General features: G+C 41.8%; 1 protein-coding gene across 3 annotated transcripts in view; it reads right to left on the bottom strand.

The window, feature by feature from the left end:
- Nucleotides 1–14,322, bottom strand: part of FAM3C (FAM3 metabolism regulating signaling molecule C) — a 30,871-nt gene extending 16,549 nt beyond the window's left edge. For 2 of the 3 annotated variants that reach the window (XM_075146930.1, XM_075146922.1), the window contains exon 1: nucleotides 14,161–14,255. The gene's annotated coding sequence lies outside the window, so the exon portion shown is untranslated. Of the gene's footprint in view, nucleotides 1–14,160 lie in introns of all 3 variants that reach the window. The other variant, XM_075146911.1, reaches the window with a different exon arrangement.
- Nucleotides 14,323–22,730: the final 8,408 nt, after the last annotated feature.

Here is a 22,730-nt window from a genome sequence, read left to right as displayed (position 1 = left end):
TTCCATTCAACTTTCAACCCTTTGATCTGTGACATAAGTATTTATCAGTGCTGTATCTGAGCAGTCTTTGATTTCTGAAAGCTATGTGGTAAAAGTCAACAACTCCATCTGCATTGCTTCAAAGTCCTAGCAACTTTAGGATGTAAGTTGTTATTTGGCAACATAACATTGCAAACTATGCTTTGGAGAGAAAAGATTTAGGCATTCTGGCCTTTAGGATACTGCATAAACTGCATTCAATGGAACTGAAAGAAGGTTATTCTAATACTTTAATCTATAAATTGCAGAAATGTAGTAACACATTTGTCACTCATAGCAGCAGCCAGAAGATTCACGTGATGGTCTATGGTGACAGAAGCACCAACCCTAGAACTGACACTATTTCAGAATAAACTGAAAACCATTGCCTATGAGCAAACACCATGTAAGCACCCAAAAGTTTCTTCTTGAGAAGAGCTTGCCACCGCAAAAAGTCAAAACAGGCCACAACCTACACAGACTCTGCTCAAAGGCTACCACCTCCTCCTCAAGCATCCCCTTGTCCCTGGGCTGTACCAAATCTCTTGCCCTCCGCCTGCAGAGCTACGGCTGCTGCTGGCTCTGCACCGTGGTCATGCTCAGCCACGGTGGGCCCACACTGCACTGAGCCTGGACATCTTCTGTCTCGAGTTTCCCCCTACTCCCGATTCCAGAAGCGCAGAGCAAAGATGACCACGTACAGCCACTTGGCACCCCCCGCACAGACATGGTATCTAGGCAAATCAGGTTTGGCAAACATTGTAATCTTTACTAATGAAATACTACATATCTATTAGAAACACGGTAATTTGTTTTACGTTTAAGTAGATTAAGCATGTAAAAAAAATTTTAAGTGAACTTAGAATTTGCTTTAAAACAGTAGGATATCTGAACTGTTCTCTCTCATTTCTTCTATTCTTATCATAAGTAAGAAAGAGCCCTCAGTTACTTTCAAAAATACAGACTGTTATTTGTCTGAATGCCTCATGTACTTCCCTTCTGGATTTAAAAAAAAAAAAATCTATTTCTGAATTTGCATTTTGCTGCATAACTACTTACATTTAACATGGCAAAAGAAAAACTATTGGCATTCAGGGATCTTGTTGGATCATCTACACTAGGGCTGAATTTGAAAACATGTAACAAACTATCATTCTAATCCAAGTAGCTGTCCCACACCCCCACCACGAAAGCTACAGCATCCCTAACACTCTGCAGGCTTACACCATGATTTCGAAAACCATCAAAAACATTATCTTTAGAAATTATTTGAAATCTATTCTTATTAGAAGTCAGGAAATGCAAATCATTTGGAGAAGATCACCAAAACCCCCCCACAGTTCTCACAGTATATGCTAGGGAGGAAAAACTGATACTACACAAACAACCTTTTGCCTTCACTTAACTCAGTATCTGTAAGTTCAGCGATTTGTGTCCAGATCCTCTTTGCCAAAGACACAGTCATTGTGTTCTATTGCTTGAAGTTTCCAAGAAAATGGCCAGCAGAGAAATAAACAGGAAAACCCAAATACAAGTATAGAAATATTTATTTCTACTCCATAAGGATTTGAAAATAAGTATCAACAAAGTTTGAAAAGCAGACAAATGTTTTTGAATGCTAAGGCTGTATTACAAGGGAAATCCCATAGCATATTATGGACATAATATATCCATTGTATTTATAGCCACATATATTATATCCATAGATAATATCTTCTTTCAGTGAAAGCCTAGTATTTCTCTGTCTTATAAAACAGCAAGAAGAATCTGCCAGGACAGATAAACTCATTTTATTTCCAAGTCTGTGAACAGAATTATCCTAAACTCCTTTCTCTCCCCTCCCCACCCCCAGAAATATATTAACATTAAAATAAACACCGTCTGTAGTTTGAACCACAAGCTTGTTTTAAGTCAGCACTGAAAAAAAAGTTTCCTTTTTGTTTTACTATAAACAAAAACACATAACAAATTCAAAGCATGAAAGCAAGAATATGAAAAAAACCAAAAGGCAGAAACTAAGTGAAACGATCACATGGTCCAGCCGTGACTGCAGAATGCCTTTATCCCAACACCCCCATCCACCCATCTCAGTGATCATTATTTGTCGCGATCAACAAATACACAACAGATAAGATGCATTTTTTTAAGTGTGAAATGTTTTTGATTTAGAAAAAGTAAAAATTAGTACGTTATGCCTCAACTTGAAAGGAATTTTAAACGCGATTTAGAGATTCTTTTCCTAAATTACAGCATACTAAAAAATTGTGGGTTTTGATCTAGAGAATAAATACAGGAATGCTACAGTACAGATAAACGTTGCACAGCATTTTCCAGCTGCAAGAGAATAATTTATAAACGCCAAGTCCTCTTCCTATATGTATGTATATAATATTATCTTAAAATTTTTTTTTAATTCAAGACAGAACAGGAATAAAATAGGACAGCCCAAGAGCCCTTATGAATGCTTATAGACCGTTACTCCACATCTTTAGTATTAGACCTCATAATTAGAATTACAGAAGTGATATAAAAACGGATTTGGAATTTCAAATGTGTGTATTTTAGGATCATTTATGAACAAAAACAGAACACAGGACCACAAACGAGCTAGCTCAGACACAGATGCACAAAAACAGTAGCAACAACATTCCTTTGATTGCCTTAGGAATGGGCTAAAAAAACCCCAAACACTATTTTTCTCCTCTTTGACATAAGATTCCATCAAGCAGGGGCAGCAGAATTACAACCTAAGTATTGTCTTGACTTATGAATGTCCAGTAATATAAATAACCACTTTATTACTACATTAACATAATTTATCTCCATCAGGCAGCACAACAAGGCTGACCTTTATCACTTACTAGTCAGAGACCGAGGCAGGAGGTGCAGCCTATAGCAGAGTCTATAGGAGCCCCCTGAAGAGTACAGAGAACCCTCTACAGAGGCAAAGGCCAAGGAGAGCATCACAAAACGGGCAACAGGAACGATCAACATCTATGAGTTACAAAGTAAAATGGCTGGTTTTGGGACGCATTATGTTGTATAACTGTGAAACATGGATTTTCTTTTTCTTCAGATTGTTTCCTTAGTGCAGAACTTAAGAGGTTTATCAGTCAAGGTCTAAAACTTGGGCAGTGTAAAGAAACCAAAAAAATCCCTCATATGCAGCATCAAGTGCCTTGAAACAAGAAGCTATCCACAGAAGAACCTAAAACCGGTGCCTTCAGATGCTGGTTTTCCTCTACGTCAAGAGAAAGGAAGTTGTTATTCTCCAGGGTGGCCTATTGGAAGGCGAGATGTGGCAAATCGCAGGTTTACATCTATCATGGATAGCAGCAAAGGTGTTTTAAGTAAGAACCAATTCTAGTTACAATCAGCATAGTCAAATATCTGCATGTGGCACATGCATTCGTTCACAAGATGAATATCACTGAATTTCAGCTATTCTTTCAAATTTCTGATATTCCTATTTGTCAAAGGAATCTTGTGCAACTCTTCACGGGGCTGGAGGAGCATGCTTTCCTCTTCCTATGAGCTCACTCAGTGCTAAAGGTGTGGACATGTCTTCTCTCAGCCACAACCACGTCTGTCAAAGAGCTTTCTGAACCCTGCTGCCTGTCATCGCCAATTCACAGGAGCCAGCATTCAGGAGAACAATCAGTGGCAAGTTGTTCAGACCAGTGACCTCTCAACTACAGTAAGCCATATCCACATCCTGAATAAAAAGCACAAAACTACAAAACCACTAGGTTGTGGTCTACAGCCTGGTAGAGTCAGGCCTCTTGTCAGTAGCTGGACATTTTTCTTAAAACGCTTTGATGATGCTAACCTTCAGCCAAGCTCAGCCAGCCAGCCACGCTGGTCCAGCGAGATGGTAAAATTCCAGTATCTGAAGCTGTGAAATATTGAATAGTAAAAAACAAAGAGGGAATGCTTTGTTAAACTGATGTAGAAAGTTCTCTCTGAACTGGCAGAACATGATGGACTCAATGACAACAGTAAGAAAAAAACAGCAGACAGGCAGGAAACTGGTGCTGCCGTATTAGCAAGTTCAGAAATCACTCTTTCAGCACAGCCCAGCACATGGGTTGCCCAGTCCCTCAAGAACAGGAAGGAAAAGGTAGACAGCTCACTGAACCAGAGAAGACAAGAAGTTACAGGTTATAAATCCTTTCTGAACGCTGGCATGGCATTGTCCAGTTCCCTGCATGGAGTTGCACATCTATGTGCAGAAGAGTTATTTATTCTGGATACAAACTACTAGGGAGTGGATATGTGGAAAGACAGTTGGGAGCTGAGGTTACTGGTTGCTTTTTTCTACTCCACCCATCCTTGTGCATTGTATTTTGTCCCAAGGCAGGGGCAATTTCCAGATGTTGCGATTTCCAGTGCCAAAGCCATTCCAAGCAACCCCCATGACAGCCCAAAATGCTAAACATAAGGCAACATAACAAAAGTAGAAGAAAAACAGAAAACAGCAGCTTATAATAAAAAAAAAAAGGAATAGAGAAAAGGGCTTTCCCCCACTCTGCTCCACTTGTTGATTAACTTGTGTGGGGATGACAGACTCAACAGAAATCTGACAAATTTAGTACATACGTCCACATAGCTACTGCATGTATTTTGATACATACTAAAACTAGCTTCAATCAGTAGAGCAGCAGATACTTGCTTTTAAAAGTGACCTGTGTCTTGAAGGAACCCTCCCAGGTACTTCACACAGAGACCTTATATTATATCTTCATTTAGGAAAACTATGAGCCTATAATCCTGCCAAGCAAATCATCATCATGTTTTATTAGAAGATATAAAGTTTCTAACACACCGAGATTGAGTTCTTTCCACATTCATGTACTAGATATGATGGTCATCAAGCAAGTTTTTGTCCTAGAATCAAGGTGCAAGAGGGAATTGTATTGAGGTGAGTAAAGTAATTGATAAAATACACACAAACAATTCTTACTAATACTGCCACACTGACACAATACTGAATGAAGTCCAGATTTCAGCCCCGACCTGAATGAAATTCAATTTGGTCAATTCTTTATCAGCCTTGCTCAACACTCTTGCCCAGAGATAGTGCCACGGGAGACACAACACAGGGGACACATCACTTGGGAACAGCCTCTGCCCTACTTACTGCGCGTGACAGTTTGGCCACTTGCAATGTACTTCTGTTTATACTCCTGTTCAAATACGATTGTAATATAAATTGTAGTAAATGTTTCTATGGATAATAATGAAACATGCAGAGTAGTCTACTTCATTCCCAGGATAATAGTATTTCCATTAGCATGCACAGATTATACTCATGAAACAGGCACACAAAAACAAGCGAAGATGAGACGCAAGAATTTAGAAGGTCAAGATAATTTTGAATTCTGACCTTAGTTGATTAGAAAAAGGTCCTAAAATCAACAACAATACTTAATAAAACAAAAAGTAATACACTTCAAAACGGACATCAAATGCAGCAAACCAGGCAGCAGTGATGAAGAGAAGGATCCGAGAGATTATAGCTGCTCTTTAGTATTGGGGTCAACAACGTGGTACTGCTGCAAAGGTATAACTGCTCTTTGTGAACTGTACCAATAGGATTGCTGTGTGTGAAACAAAAAGCAATTATTCTGCTCTGCCTGAACAAAAAATACTCTGCTCTATGTGCTACCTAGACTTAACTGAGACCTATATATAGTTTTTTCTAACTCTATCTTAAAGCATAATCCCCAAATGGAAGAATCTAGATAACAATTACATGACCTAAATAAAAGAACTAAGGGCTAAAAGAATCAGGTTTGCTTTGCAAGGAACTGTGAAAGCAAAGAGAGAAGCAAGGAATAGACACCTTTGTCTCTTACCTCCAAGGCGTAATTTAAAAATTGTTTTAAAAGATGCTGAGATGGACTGTTCACAATATCCACTGGTTGCTGCTTATCTATTTGTAACTATTATGTTGAAGAAAAACAACTTTCCAGCTCCAAGGATAAACAAGAAATACAAAAGGAGGCTGTAAATCATCATAAAAGTCTGGAAAAATACAAGAGGCAGGTTTTCTTAACCTAGGTAGTCTACAGGGTGCAAGTCAGCATCCCCTCCAATATTAACCCCATATTTCTACACTATCATATGCAAATCAGTACCCAGATATGTAATACTAAATCTGTATCAGTCTGAGATGCTTTGAATTAAATTCTGAGGGACATTTTTCCCCCAAACAGGATTTAAGTTTGTATACTTTCAAAAATGGCCAAATAATGTTATATCTGTTTTTATCTGTATTCACTATCTGTTAATATGAATAGCATACCAAGTACACTGTACTAGAATTAGATAAACATTCAAAATTACTTAGTACCAAAACGGGGGGGAAGGGGGGGGGAGGGGCAGGGAAGGCTTGAGCTTTTATTTTTATTTCTGAGTCATGAGTAGATTAGGACAGTGTTTATTTTTTGCAGCACAAACTGCCTTCCTCAATGATTAGCAGATGCATTTTTTTTTCCTGTCAGAGAACAGCTTAAAAAAAACCAAAAAACCCCAAAAAACCAAACATTTTACTTTTTCATACCTGGTAAAATGCAATCAGTGAAACAACATTTTGTTTAATCCAGCCTCTGTTAATAGATATTACAGTCTGTTGTTTTCAAGCAGCTCAGAGTGGTGGTGGTTTTCTACTCAAAATTACACAGTGAATTAGATATGTCAGGGACAGCATTAGCTATTCTTATGTGAGCTCTGGTTTTAAACCAGTCGTTGTGCCAACCTGAATTACATGCCACAGACCAAACAGCTGAGACAGTCGAAATCATTCCAAGTCTAAATTTGAGTAGGAATCTACGCTTCTAATATGATCATTTTATTCAAATACAAGATGCATTTCCTTACCCAGATGATTGCTTACCCTTCTCCTAGCCTACGCATAGTTTTTCCACCATGTTTACAAAATCCATTTAATTTGAAACTGGTAAAGGGCGGACATAGAAACAAATTACATCTTCAAAAAAGTAACTACTATAGTTCAATTTTATTGTATAATCATGCACCATTTGTGTCTTCTGATGACACAGGCTGTGACCCAACTAGCTATTCCCCACAGGCACTCCTACACCCATATGAATTCCTTGTGGTTATGGCAGAACTCCACACAGGCAAAATGGTTGTCCACACAGAACAACTTACAGACTCCTGGATATGTACTTTTTTCTCCTTTGAGACAAATACTACCATTAAGTGTAATTATTAACTTCTTACAAAAATGATACCACCTGAATTGTATTCTTTCCATATACGTGTAAGATTCAGCTTGGTATTCTGACAACACTGAATTAGACTCAAAGTGTTTGCTTGTTAAAACGAGATTTTTATTTTACTTCTATCAACTGCAAATGAAACCCAGATAAATTTGGCAAATGAAACCCAAACTTAGTCCAAAATTAAAAATACGTAATTCAGCTACTGCTGCGTGTCCTATGTTGCAAATACTGCTATGTGGTTTCACTTTTAAGAAAGGAAATATACATGAGAAGAAGCATTACGCCAGAGTCTTTTGATCCCTGATGTGCAAAACAAATGCTTCCCAAATGACATGTCAAATCCCGGACCATGCAAGCTTTTGCTAGTGGCATCAATCCACTACTTCCACCTTAGCCAACACACAAACTAGTCAGACTCAAACATAGAAAAATTCTCCTGAATCCTGGGAAGCCTGAGATAAAAGTACTAAGGCATTCTTCCCACTGAGAATGAAATTCAATCCACATTCCTTTTGCAATTAAAAAAAAAAAAATCCAACACACCCAAACCTCATAAGTACCCAAAGCATACTTTGAAGACTCTTCCCAGCTATTACACAAAATTTACTGATCCATATATTTAAAAAACAGGATTTAACTTACTGTCCCTAAAATCCATACTATCTATATGTGATAAAGAAAACTGTACCATTGCTGCTTATGTATCTACTAAAGAGAATCTTAGCCCTGTATTTCATAGGGTTGGATAAAATCACATAGAGAAATTCAGATAGATAAAATCCTCAAGGACAATTGCCAAACTTCATTCACCGACTTGCTTTCCAACTTCATCACAAAGAAGTACACAAATCTCACAACAGAGATTTAAGACAGTGAGGTTTAACATTTTCTTCTGTCAAATGATGAACAAACTATTTCGTAATTGAAGCGCTGCTGCAATTACCACCTGTTCAAAAGTTCAAAACCACCGATTTGTTTTCTGTCGTGTTTTTTTAAGAAAAACTACCACACCTCGATTTCGTAAGACAGCAAAGTCTGTTCAGTCTTCCATAACAGGAAAGAGTAAATAAAGCTTTGCAATGCATTTGTCTGCAAGATCACCAGGTCTCACTCGAAACAAGGTGTTGCCAGAATCCAGTAGACATTTCAAATGTACAACAACTTTCACATCTTTGTATCAATAAAAAAATACCAAGCCTGTTAATCAAAAAAATGCATCACTACCATGCACCTTATGCTGCCCCATACAGCAATTCTCAATAGAACTACCATGCAGGAAGGTTATGGGTCTTAAGAATAATTAACATACGTAGAACTACTATGACTTGATATAACCACACACAACCACCGCAGAAATTTATTTGAGGCTAGGTTACAGCGCATCACTTCACACTGAGGCCTATTTTAAATAAAGTTATCAAGCAAGCAGAACAGGACAGGAGCATTAAAAATACTTCCTCTATAGGTCCAAGTTTACTGCAGGAAGACTGATCTGCTCCTCCGCACTATTCTTCTCCCCAAGCACAACCAGACTCTAGATAGTAGCTTTAAAATGTCAGAATGAGATCATCACCTCATGAGTGAGATTCATTTACTGCACAGAGCACCACATCGACCTCATCACAGAGCTGCACACCAAGACACGGAGCTCCTGTATACTTTGCAAGGCAGAGAGGATCAAGGGTACCCATAGTAGCAAGGGACATCACCACACACTGCTGCCAAAAAAAAATACTATGATACTACCAAGCATTTAAACTGCTTTAACAAAAGCTCAGCATGATCTAAGGCCGCATGTTGGAGCGGAGTTTTAACCTTTTCCAGTAGCAAGCTGATCTTACCAGGAAGTTGGGATGTGCCTCTGGGGAAAGTGCTCCCAGGTGACAACCACTGCTCAGAGCACTGTTGGTATCTCTCCCTCCTCTTGCTCTAAGGGATACAGAAACCCCTGCTCTACCACAGAGCGCCTTCTCGTCCACTCACCTCCCATGTGAGGCACCACTTGGCTTTGGCCTTTTGCAGGATAGAAAGAGAGTGCCACTGGCTGAGGGAAGCACCCTGCAGAGAAAGCATCACGCGTCAGCCCGGGGGCAGGAGGGGCCGCAGCAGCACAGCAGGCCCCAGACGCGGAGGGGCCACGCTATGCCTACCGGACACTGCAGCGTGGGATCATGCTGCAGATAGAGTGCTGTCGGTGACTAACAACCTCCATGCTGCATGGTGCACTGAGTCACAGTGCTCCTGCGGTACAGGCAAGACATTGCTACTGGTCCATATGAGCATTGGATAGGCCATCATTTATGAGTGATGAGGTGGAAGAGGCTCAGAAATTAAGTCGGTCAGTCGCATGATCCTTAACAACTCTAGAGTGACTCACTTCTTCCTACTGAAGACACAAAGAGACAGCCACAAAAATTGCAGTCTCTAGACTGGCTTCTGAGCATGAAGGGATTAGAACTAAGATCCAAAACCTACCTCCTGGCTGGGTGCAATCTTCCAGCAACCAGTACCAAACACATAAGCCATATCCGAGAAGAATTAATTTCACAGAAAAAAAAAATCTAGGAGCATTGTATTATTTTTATATTTTTATGTATATATATACTTTGTTTACTTTAATATTTAGTTAACAATTGGTACACACCCCGCTAACTAAAATTCAACATAGCCATCTTCTATCCTTTGAGATTTTAAAACCTAAGGATCATCATATTTGGGAAAAATTAAAGTTATGTGGGATAGCAAGTTACTGCATGTCATCACCTATGGAGAATTTGCCACATTAAGTACACGTAAACTAATTTGAGGAACAGCATTCCTCTGTGACTGAAGGGTGCTTGCCACAGAGAGTCTATACACAGCTGACATGAAGACACCGATATGCAATCACTGTATACTGTAACAACTCCTGATGCCATGCCTCTCTGGATCATGTTGTTGTAAGAGAAATTCAGTAATTATTACAGAAATTCCTGTAATAAACTTCTGCCTGAATCGACTCAAATGCAGTTCCAAAACCATTCAAGTGTCACTGACGTTCAGCTGACCAGCAAGCAAACAAACAGCCATGGCAGTTCCCTCAAGCACCTCACCTGGTACTTGCAAGAACATCTGGTCTGATCCAAAAGCAGAACTAAGTGTCTGGGAGCAGGTCAGCAGCTTTCTAGCAGCAGTAGTACTAGCTTATAGCAGCTTAAATGTTTGTGAAATGATGACTCAACTAACTGGTGATACCAAAACAGATCAAGAAAAAAAAGTCTTTGCTACTAGGAGATGGTTACTTTCTCCTCAGATAAAAGAAAACTGGAGAAAGGGTAGGAGAAGGGAAGGAAGTCAGCCAGTCACAAGAAGAAAGCAAGTCTTATGAACAGAGGGGAAACTGAAAGTGTCATCTATTTTGATGTTAATCAAGATTTTAACTGGTCTCTCATGAGAACTACCATGCTTTTCTACATATAAATACACTGTGCAACTTTCTGCCATTAAAACTGATTCAACAGCAGTGCACATTAAATGCAGGGCAGAGTTTACTCCAAAGCTTATCCCCTCTCCCACAAAGTCTCTTCCATATCCTCTGGGCACTGAGCTCCAACAAGAGCTGGAAAAAGCTAAGTTGCAGCTCTGTCTGCAAATGAAGATATAAACTATTTTTGTATCATAGAAATATGGTACTGTGGTTGGGGAGCAAAAATAGTTGAACAATTCCAAAAGAGTAACTATTGACAACTCCCTGTGAAAACTCACGTATGAATGGATTTCAGGAAGCCTGGGTAAAACAATATTTAATGTTGTCATCAATGACTTGGTCTACTGAAGAGGGATAAGCTTTTTAAATTTGTGGATAACATCAAGATGCAGGCAGATGCAAACAAATTAAAGGGCAGAATTAGAACTACAAATTATCCAGAATTTTTTTTTTTTTTAAGAAAAAAAAAAAAATCCTAAAGTCCTCTCGGGACACAGATACCATTAAGAAAAGCATGAGGAGGCTATACTTGGGTTCATGGTCAGACACAGCATTTTAGAGGATGAAGTAGGAAGCTGGGGGCACCTATTTATAGGTTACAGATGCTTTAACATCCATCTGACTTGAAAATTCTGGTGCTAAGAAACGAGGTGTCAAGCAGCAATACCAGTTTAAAGTTACTTCCTCATCACCAGTCTTTCGTGTTGTCACTGCAGCTCAGGCCTGGATAGTACTAGGAAGCATGAAAATTTATGAGAGGTGAGCTCACCTGCCAGGTTGCTCGAGCCCCACTCACCACTTCTCCAGCCCAGGCCACATGATTTTGCTCACTAAGGAAAGCTAACCTAGTAAAAGAGAATTAACATCATTTCTGCCAGATTAGCAGACAACTTTTAGGAGTGTTGGGAGGCAAAGCACAGCAACATAAGGCTGTTAGATTTGCTCAGCCACCTCATGAAGTCTCCCTGTAAGACTCCAAGATTTCTGACACTATTGCAGATTACATTTTTCCTCAAGTAATCCTAAGAATTTATGGACAGTCTTGGCTTCAGATCAATGTGAGACTTCCCAGAGGGATCCTTCTAAACCATGAAACAATTACAATAATTCCAGTGCTGTTGACCACAAAACGATTGTCACAGGGTTGCGCAGCTGGCCACTGGCAGAGAAAACATGCAGGTTTACAACAATTATGCCTTAAATTCTAAATTTTCTCAGCCGATTTTAGTGAAAAACTCAAAACTGAACATGTATATCGCTTATATTAGGGCTCATGGAGATACCGATCGCTGATATAAGTGGTAAGACTTGCAGCCCTTACACTCACGTGTCAACCCTCTGACTTCACTGGGAGTGTAGGTTTAAAAAACAGAACCTAAGTTCTATTTGAATAACAACTTCTTTTTGAACAATTTAAATCTTAAGGAGCAAGTTCTCTGTGACTGCTGTGGATTCATCTTATGGACACCTAATCTTTAGGTTATGAAATAATCTGTAAAGCAAATTGGTATTTTTTGCAACTTACATAGTACTGATCCATCTTGTGATCCTACAGAAAAAAATCCTTCACATATATTATGCGAATATTCTGAACAAAACCAGAAACTAAACGTTCAGTAGTAACAGTTCACTTTTCAAATATTAGCTTGCAGAAGTTTCAGTAAATTCTCAAACTCCTTCTATATTATCACTCTTCTCTTAAAGTGCTGAGAAAATTCTCATTAAACCTAGAGCACATATTCCCTGAAGAACTCTGGCCGCACCTAGAGAGGCTAGGCAGTAACTTGTGGGTACCGTGAGGTGACTTTTGTAACTATTTACTCTGCCCTCTTACCTGGTGAAATGGTCAGGACTGTTGGAAAGAGATGGAAGCAATGGCCTGCAACAAATCGGGTGCCTCCTCCATGCCAAAGCGATGAGATGTAATTACACGACAAGATCAAGCTATTAGCTTGTGAAGAGCCTACCTGCAGGCTTAAAGCAAGTTACAAAACTTGTCTTGTCACACAGACAACTATGCAAACCAACAGATGAAAAAGATGTCTTCATACTTAAAAAGAATCCCTGGGGGGAATATGTGTTAATGAAGACATTCATACCTTGATTAGTTTCACAGGCTTATAAAAAAAAGACTGTTGTGCAGTCACTAACCCGCCATTTCTGTTTTTTATTTTTTCTAAATAATTCTCCTATTAGTATTAAATAAATGCTTTGTTAAAAGAAGAGGACCAGTCAACTAGGTTCAGCAACAAAGAACCACCACGGGCTCTAAGCCTGCGGGGCAGGGGCACACATAATACTACAAAGAATCCCTGGTATATGCCGAGATCTTTACACAAGTCTGGAGTTACGACGTTATCATTTAACCTCTTTTAAATGTGAAAAAAATTGAAAGATCAAGAAATCAGGCGAGTTACACAGCCTCTCAGCAACTCAGGCAAAAATGTAACGTAAGATATGGTAGCACTTACCTACCAAAAAAAAAAAAAATATATAGAATTACTATGTTTTTTCCTACTTCAGCAACACAGAGTCTAGAAACCAAAGGAACACAGACTGCTTCGACAGGTATCTCCCTGCAAACCCGGATGCACAGCACATTCTCCTTCTTATCAGTTCACGACTGTTCTCTGTAACGGTGTACTTAGTGTCTCAGTTAAACGGGAATCGAGCCTTAAGACCCATGATCCGCTACTCAACGCCGAAGAAGAGCACAAAAACACCGAGAAGCAGCACCAGCTCCATTTCACTGCGCGAAGTCTTTGTTTCAGCAGCAAGAGGCTGCCTACACCGCAAACACTTCACTTACTTAACCGGACCGGGGCGTCCAGCTTCGCCGGGAGCCGCCACCACACGCTGCCGCCCCCGCCTGGCCAGCGCACCCAGCACAGCACCGGGCGCCCGCGCCGGCACGGGGCGCAGAGGGCGCCGCACCGCGCCGCAACTGCCAGGCTGGCCGTGAGCCCCCTCGCCGGGCCGGGCCGACGGAGAAAAGGAAGGGAACGGGGAGGAGAGACCCCCGACCCGGGAGGACGGGATGGGAGACCGGCTCGCCGCCCGGCTGGTTGCTCCGAGGGGCCCCGAAGGACGGGGCTGCCGCCCGGCTCTGCCCTTGCCCCGCACCCGGGGCCCCGGCTCGCCTCGCTCCTCCCGGGCGGGAGGGTACGGGGGAAGGGCCCGGCGGCGCGGGACACTTGCCCCGCCGGGGAAAGCCGGCAGCGGAGGCACGGGCGGGCGGCCAGCGCCACCCTGGCGCGGCGCGGCTGCCCCGCGCAGAGGAGAGCGATGCGCCCCGGGCGGCAGAGCCAGCGCCGGGATCCCCGGCGGGAGGGGCAGGGGCCGCCCGCCGCCCCAGGGAGGGGAGGAGAGGAGAGGAGCACGGGCACCGGCCCCCGGCACAGCCCCGCGGAGAACGCGAGCCCTCACCTGGGCTGTACGGCCGCGGGCACGTCGCGCAGCGTCCCCTCAGCGGCCGCGCCGCGCAGGCTGCCGCGGCCCGCCGCCCGCGACGGAGCAGGAAGCCGAGCCGCCGCCGCCGCTGCAAAGGCAGAGGAAGGCGCGGAGGCGGTGCGCCCGCCCCCTACCGGTGGCGGACCGGGCCCGCGGCGGCACCGCCCCACAGCCGCGCCCCCGCCCGCCCCCAGCCGCCCCGCGCCCCACCTGCTCCCGCCCCGCCGCCCTGCCGCCGCCGTTAGGCAAGGGGGTGTTACCCGGCCCGGGGCCGGACCCCTTCCCGCTACCGCCGGGGTCTTTCTACGCGCCCCAGGCGCGTCGCCCGGGCTGGGGCTGCGGCGCGGGGCGGGCTCCTGCGGCGGCCCCGGTGGTGGTGGCTGCCGCCCCGGGGGCAGCGGGGCTCCCCTGCTCCGGCCGGCCGCCCTGCGGCCGTGCTCGGGCGCCGCTCGGCCCCGGCTGGGCCAAACACACCAGAAGTTATCTTCTGTTACCAACCCTTTTTTTAAAAAAAAACTTTTTGATCAGTAGAACAGAGCTGATTTGTGTTATCGCATAGAAGAAAGGGTCATCCCTTTCTCTTCTTTATCATTGGCTGTGCTCTGTGGCTGCTGTTTCTTTTTCCATTTTTTTTCCTTGTTCTCTTTTTTTTTTTTTTTTGGCACTGGTATTCCTCTAACCCCACCATGAGTTGGTGTAGGTAGGAGATCAGCTGGCAGGACTCTAACCATGTTACTGTGTGGAAGACGATTTCTGTTGGTCTAACTCCCTCAGCTGGACTATTGCTGGGGTGGGTATAGAAAGTGCTGGGGCAGCAGCCAGCCAGATGCAGTCAATTCCGCTATTGTCAAACCACAAAGAGAGCATTTTTACAAAATCAGCGTGGCACTTCTCTCAGCAGAGAACAAAGCCACAGCAAAAATACAGGGCATATCACACATCGTCAAAGTCAGGTAGATAAAAGGAAGTTTTCATGTCTTATTTTAACCACGTCTGGTCTACAGATCTTTCTTTTAATGGGTTTAAAATAACATACTTTGATACCAACTGCTCCTTGGTACAGGATGGTTATCTGAACATCAAGTAATTTCTTTAGTAAATTCTCACACACATTGATGTTTCGGGCATACTGTAATCTCAAAATGAGCAAAGAAATACCCAGTGGGAGAATTGCTCAAGAAAAGAACGACTTTATAGCTTTTATTTCTAAGTGATGATCTAGATATATCTTAGTCTGACAGTTATTTCAGTGCTTAATATATGAAATTTCACCACGTTCCCCTGATTACTTATTAGGTGACACTGTCTACGTAACAAATTACCGAGGTCAGTATGCTAACGGAGGCTGGCTCCTTTGATAAGCAAATGTTTGCAATAGAAACAAACATTTTTAAAAGATTACATAAGTAACAGTATCAAATTTTTAGAGGGAGAAATAATACTGTCTGCGCAATAACCAACACCTCAGAATACATCTGTATCACATAAATAAAACTTGAGAATGGCTGCGATTAAATTCCATTGATTATTTACCTGGCTGAAAGGGTGCCACAATGCATGCAGGGTGTAGAGTCACAGTTCCCTGGAAATGTGGCAGCTGGCAGGAGCCCAAAGCACAGGGGATATGTCAGACCCCATAGTGTCTCAAGAAGTCTCCAAATTCCTCTTTTCCCTTTTTTTTCTGATTTGCCTTATAATTTTTCATTTTTTCTAATGTCCATTTTTGTAATTTGCCTTATAATCAAATGGCTATGGCCATTAAGTGGAGGTCTTCCATAGAAAGTACAAATAATATCTGTACCTAGAAGAGTTTATATTCCTTTTTATTATGGTCTGTGATGTGTTAACCATTTTTGTTTCTGTCATTAAGAAATTCAGTATGAAACAAAATGTGTTTCATAGCCACATATGTTCTAAATGTTTCGTCACAACGTAATATGTTCTAAATTTACAATTTTTCAATCCAGAATGCTTATATTTATTTAAAACAATAAAACAGCCTGCTTTTATTGTCAAACAGTTAAACTCTAAGAAAAACATATACTGTAACTATTTATTTTGCAAACATCAGAAACCAAGGTGTCTTAAGAATTTGGGTACGTTGGGCCTGAACAAAGATAACCTTCTTGGCCTTACTCGCGTCTTTGACAAGTTTCTTTGCTAGTGTCTCTAGCATTTGACCTGAACTTGCTTTCTTGTCTCTCTCATCACTACTAATTTTTACTAAGTGAAATTATAGCACTGGACTATGTTTATTTTTTTTAAGAAAATAGAAACATTCCTTATGTAATTACAGGAAAGCTAAACATGGTACGTGCCTTATTTAGCATCCTAGGGCTAATGGGGATAAACGAAAACGTAAAGGTAAAATACAGAAGCGAACCCTTTCAGGTACTTTGTCTTTAGGCTGTTAATTGCCTCTGGCAATAGATGTTCTGCTAATCAGTCACCAGTTTTGATTCTCTGTTGTGGTATCAAAGCAATTCCTGGTGGTTATTTAAAAGTACTTTTTTCTGTAAGTCTAAACTTCATGTTTATATGTTATAAACTAATACTTCTGCCTTAGCTGATCTTTCCGTGGAGTTTTCAATGAGCCAGCCTCAGACTGCTGGTAGAGACCCAGCTCTCTGGAGCTTGGGAAATTAGTGGCGTAAAAGTTACTTTTCTCAACACAGTAGCACAATCATAGGAAACACTTAGCTTTGCATTTGATAGGATCGGTGTTACAGTGCTGTTTTAAATAAGATGCAAAGGCTAAGCCATCTTTTAAATGTTACACAGAACAAAAAAAAGAAAAAGAAAAAGCAGAGAAGAGAAGTTACTTAGAGAATGCTCCAGGCAGTTTGCCCTGAAGCAATAGGAAAATGTGATTTTCTTTCACCAGGTTGAGTCGCTTAACTATAAATAGAAACTAAAATGTGTAAGTACAACATGAAGCCCACTCCTCTCTCCTCTCCTGCCTCTTCCAAACAGGCAAGAACATGTGTGGAAAAGTCTTCCTTAAAACAACATTTTGTTATCTTTCTGGCTGGTGTCATCAAGTTTTATATAAACAGTTCAGATGTATATCTGAAAGAGAATGTATTATTTAGTGTTTGCCCTATGATGTGGTAGGTATTTAAAACAGATACCTTCTCATTATTGTGATTTCTTGCCCTGTTGCTATCAGAAGTTAATTTGCAAGCAGCCAAAATATCAGGTCTCTGATATGAGAAGTCTGAGTAACAATGGATAGAAAAGATGGATATGGAAGTAATCCAAAAATCCAAGTCCGGAGAGTGGATTTGAACACCTCCAAACCTTTCTTGTCACTGATCCTGATCAATATTTCACAGATACCTCCTTTTTCTGTAATGTCAAAATAAACTCCAGGTCCAAGCATTCCCAAAATTTCAGATTTGGGTTTTTTTTTTTTTCCCTTCCCTTTATTTAGGTCTATTTTTACTTCAAGTTAAGTGCATATGATTATAAAAGGAAATCTGTATGTAAGTGAGCAAAATTCCACGAGAGTCAGTATAATTGCAATTGCTAAAATAATGTCACATTTCAACCGTAGGGTTTCTTATTTCATTTTCCTCCCTGTGAGTGCATCTAGTATTGTTTAACTCTTATAGACTGACAGTAGTAGAGACCAAAGTCTTCTGTAAATTATATATGCAGGATAGGTTAGAGGAAGCTTTCTTATCTTGTTTGTTAAAGTACATTAAATGTTACAAGGGCTATATTTCTTGTATATGATGTCCTATTAATTCCTTATGAAATATAATGGGTTTTTGTGAAATCAGACAATTTGGTGCCAATGAGGACAGGATATTCTGTCATTTAGACAGAAGTGGAAAGTGGTAATTTTCTTTTGCCATATGGGACTCATTTGTCTTAACATCTGGTACATAGGTATTAGTGCAGATGCAGTGAAATATTGCTGGCTTGAGGTCTTATAAGCAACATGTAATGAGCTGGAGACACACACAAAATCTGCGTGCAGTGATAAAGAGCAAAATGGGAATCTTTTGCAAAACCTCCAATCTGTAGATGTGGAGATCTGATGGTTCCCACATATGACATTATTGAATCTAAGCAGTCTCCCAAAGAGCTTTAGAAGTCCTAAAAATCAGTGCTTCAGTTTTAGATGAGGAGCATCTGAGGAACACTTCCAACTGAGATTGTACCCATTCAGATGAAGGACAAGCATCACCAGCTGGAAACTGTAGATGCCCTGAGACAGACACACTACAGATGGTGTTGCTCATGAGTTGCACTGTGAAAGGTCACGAGCACCACTCTGAACATCTTGCAGTAGCATGAGAGCTCTTCTTTTCCGTACAATGAAGCTCCTCCACCTACAACTCTTTCTCATAGGAAGCATATAAAGCTTGCCTCCAAGTTTATTAATGCTTCATGACAGCAAGGTATTGTTCCTGACCCAGAAGTTCTCAACCAGCTCATACCTTTCTCAAGGCAGAGCGCCATGCATCCCTGCTGCTCTGTCACAAAAAGGGGAATTCCTCCCCTCCCTCCCAGCCTGTCCTTGCTAAATCGCCTGTATCCATCCATTGCACCACCCCCGTTGTGTGAGCTATCCCATGACACCACTGTGATCCCAATAAGATATTGTAGCCCTGCAACTGCATTCAGACTTCTAATTCCTCCTGTTGGTTCTCCATGCGGCGTGCCTTAACGTGCACTTCAGATGGGCACCCAGTTGTGCTGATTTCCCAGAAAAGGTATGAGAGCTTTCCCCATAATGCCATACTGTTGGCACTCTCCTTATTGATGTGCATTTGCATAAGTTGACCTCTTTCACCTTGTTCTGTTGATTGCATATCACCCTGCACCATTTCCTTGCCAAACTGGTCCACCACTTCCTTACTTGATTGTAGGTCGTCATCTCCTTCCCTTGTCATTTCTAGTTTAAAGCTCTCCTCACCATGTTGGCCAGCCAATTGGCAGACTTGGTTTTGCCCCACTTTGTCAGGTAGATCCTGTTTCTTCCTAGCAGTTGTTGACCCTCAGATAGGGTCCTATAATCATAAAAACCAAATCCATGTTACTGATGCCAGCAGTATCTGTCCACTCCTCCTCAAGCCCTTCCTTTCCTTTCTCTATCAAGATCAAGCAGAAAACCACCTGGGCTCTTATCTCCTTGACCCTCACCACCAGAGCCATATAGTTATGCCTGATATGTTCATGGCTTTCCCTGGCAATATCATTGCTGCCCATGTGGAAGAGCAGCAGAGGATAATAGTGTAAGGCCCCAGAAGGCTCAACAGTCTTTCTTCAATATCTGAGATACAAGTGAGAAGGAAATGCCCTTTGCCAGCAGGTGAGGTCAGCAGATGGGGACCTTCTTCCCCACAGCAGAGAGTCTGCCCCTACCATCTCTTGCCAATTCTCCCTGCTGTTGTTGCGGGTCAGGCTTAGCTGGTGCAACTGCTTTGCTGGACCGAGCTCCTGGCCCCTCAGCTGCTACCAGGGCACTCAGTCTGTTTCGTAGGTGCAGATCTGCAGATGGAGCAGGAACCTTCCTCCTGTCGCTAGAAGCCACAAGCCTCCAGCCTTCATCATCATTTCTTTCCTCCCACCTGTGTAACTGCATGAGCAATGTGGTCTGTTTTTCACAACACAGCTCAAATGATGAGAGAGGAATTGATGGACAGTCTCTCCATATCCACCCACACCTTAGAGTTTAATCAAGATGACAACTCTTCCCGTCTTACCAACATATAAACCATTGTCAGTAGTTGTCATGTCTGTGCTTTTCTAGTGGAAAGGAAAGAATCCCATCTTGTGAAGAAACTCTCAGGGTGATGGGGCAAAAAGACAGGGTGGCTCAACAAATATATGGAGGGTAGAACCTGTACTCAGTTGGGCCCTTAGGTGCTACTATAATAAAACCCATTAAATCCTATGTATCCAGAAATAGAAGCAGCCTGTATAATTATGGATTCTGCCAGCTCACACAGTTGTCACCAGCAGGAATGACCAGACCCCATCCTTCTAAGCCTCAAATGATGAGTAAGATAAAAGTGCAGACACATTGGAGATCATCCTATCCCTACTGTCTGCTTGGCTAGACCATGGAAAAGAAATTGCATCCTTAGCTGTAGATTGATAGGCACAACCCTGAAGAGGGGATTCTACCTCTAACCACAGAGTGTTACAGAACTGGTAATGGGAGCATCTGACTGACTTTGAAAGTGAAAAAGAGAACTCAGACAGCAAACACACTTTGTGTGAAGCAGACCCAAATGCAGCTGGTTTTATCCAGAGACCAGACTAGGCTGCATCGTTGCCCAGCTAGTAGAAGCAACTCAGCTCTAATGAAAGGATCTCTTGCAACTGTGGAAACTTCAGGAGCAGACACCTGGTGATGCAGCAGAGCTTATGGCTCACCAACCATAAGATCACACTGTAAAAACGATCTCTTCAAGGACCAGGAGATACAGTACTCTGAGACTAAAATACTGAAGCTGTGGCAGTTCGGACACTGAGGTTAGATGGCATTACTTTGCAGCTGTGGGGAAAAGAACCAGAACTGTGAGAACTTCTGGAATGACTTGGAAGGTGTCAGCTCCTCAGTTAACCCATATGCCCTCTGATACTGCTCACTTATCATCTTCCCACTGGTATTGTGCCTCTATGGATCTCACTGCTGTTGCTGAGGGTCTCAAAGTAGCACAGAAAGACTCATAGTGAATTGCAACCAGACTCTGGCTTTGCCTGCAGCTAACCAACTCCCATCTCAGAAGCTCTTCACAGTCCAGCTGAGGCAGAGGTTCAGCCTTGCCGAGCAGTAAAACAAATGCAGCGGGGAGTGTCTGTTCATCTGGTCATGAGCATGGTGGTTTTCCGAGCTCAGCAGTTTAGGAGGAAAAAAAATACTTCTCACTGATTACACAGAGTTGGCATGGCCACTGAAACTCGGATGTCCTTGAAGGAGGCTTACCTCAATAGTCAAAGTAGTATGGTGTGAGAAGCAGCCGATTTTCACACAAGTCTCATTAAGCAAGATACCTTGTCAGAACTGACACCTCCTGTTTGCAGCAGGACATCGCTCCTTATACATCAGCACTTCTAACTGTTTCTCACGCTGCTGGTTCAATACTGTACAAGCCTAATACCATAGATTTTCTTACAAAAGAACAATATGGCTTTCAGTGAATTTTAAAAACATATATTCCCATATGATACAACTACAGATAGCTTAAATTTTAGTTCAGAGAATGACATCAGGAGGATGCTTGCTCTGTTTCATAGCAATGTGCTGTCCAAGCAGCGTACGAAAGAGCGAGCTCATGAGGTACAGGAAGATGCAGCTTGTCCGTAACTCAAGGCAGGCACCCCTTGGTGCCGGGGTGTTTCCTACTCTGCTTTGCTGGGTCTGTTCACCCAGTATGTTAGGCTTGTGTTCATGTCTCAAATACTAGTTTGTGGATTGTCCAAACAGCAAAATCTCGTAGATACCCCGCTGCCCCCAAAAAGCAGAGGGGCCCACCTTTGTGAAGAAAGCCAGCTTCTTCAAACAAGCCTGAACTTCTTTCTCCATCAAGTCCACGCCCTGTCTTTCAAGCCTGTGTCTCTGTAGGAAATTTCACTAGTTATAAAGGATGTGTGACTGTACGTGTGCCTGCCTGTGTGAGTGCACAAAATGGCTTGTACTTCTTAGATAAAGCACTAACAGCCCTTTCTAGCAACACTCCCAAAACATAAGACAGCAATTTTGTAATTTACCATTTGTATTTGCCTGAATGTTTTTTTTTTCTTTTTCTTTGATTTTTTCCCCTTTTTTTTATTTTAACAATATAGCTTGTCAAAAGGAAAATTATTTAGTACTTTTTAAAAAAAAAATCTAGGCAAGGCTCAAACTCTAGACTGTTATTACTTGCAATCAGTTTTTTATCCTGCAAACGGAAACAACATGAAATGAAAGGAAAGGAAAATACTGGAGGAGTAAGAGTCTGTTATGCTGTTGCACAGCTAGCTTTTATTGACAGGACATATTGAAGCTAAATTCACTTGATTTACACTAGACAGAAGTGTTACTGTAACAGATTTGTATTACAAAGCATCCTTTTGACGTACTTTTTTTCTTAAAGTACTGTATTTCTGTTAAAAATTCACTGAAGAAGTTTCTCCAGTACGCTGGTTTAAATTATCCCTAAATCCTTTCCTTTTAGAATACGCCAAAACTGTTGCTGGTTGATCAGATAAAGTCACACATAGTTTTCGTAGAATGTTAGGAAGAAGCTGAAAGGGACCTTTAGTGGTCATCTAATCCATCTTTCCATCAGAATCAGGAATACATAAACCTTTCCTTACAACTGTTGCTTCCTATTTGTATTATCTCCATCTGGTGATGGAGAATCTAGTTTCCATAAGTGATCCTAATGTCTAACCTAAACCTTCCTTGCTGTAGTGCAAGCTCGTTTCTTCCTCTGTCTACAGTGATGACAGAGAACCATGTATTTCCTTTACCCTTGCTATTAGCCTTTTATGTGTTTGAAGACTTTTTCTGTTTTCTCTCAGCCTTCCCTAAACAAAACAGT

This window comes from Calonectris borealis, chromosome 1 (assembly GCF_964195595.1).
Source record: "Calonectris borealis chromosome 1, bCalBor7.hap1.2, whole genome shotgun sequence".
In the NCBI taxonomy this organism is placed as follows: domain Eukaryota; kingdom Metazoa; phylum Chordata; class Aves; order Procellariiformes; family Procellariidae; genus Calonectris; species Calonectris borealis.
The sequence above is the reverse complement of the archived record's forward strand: the minus strand, read 5'-3'. Positions and strand labels throughout refer to the sequence as shown.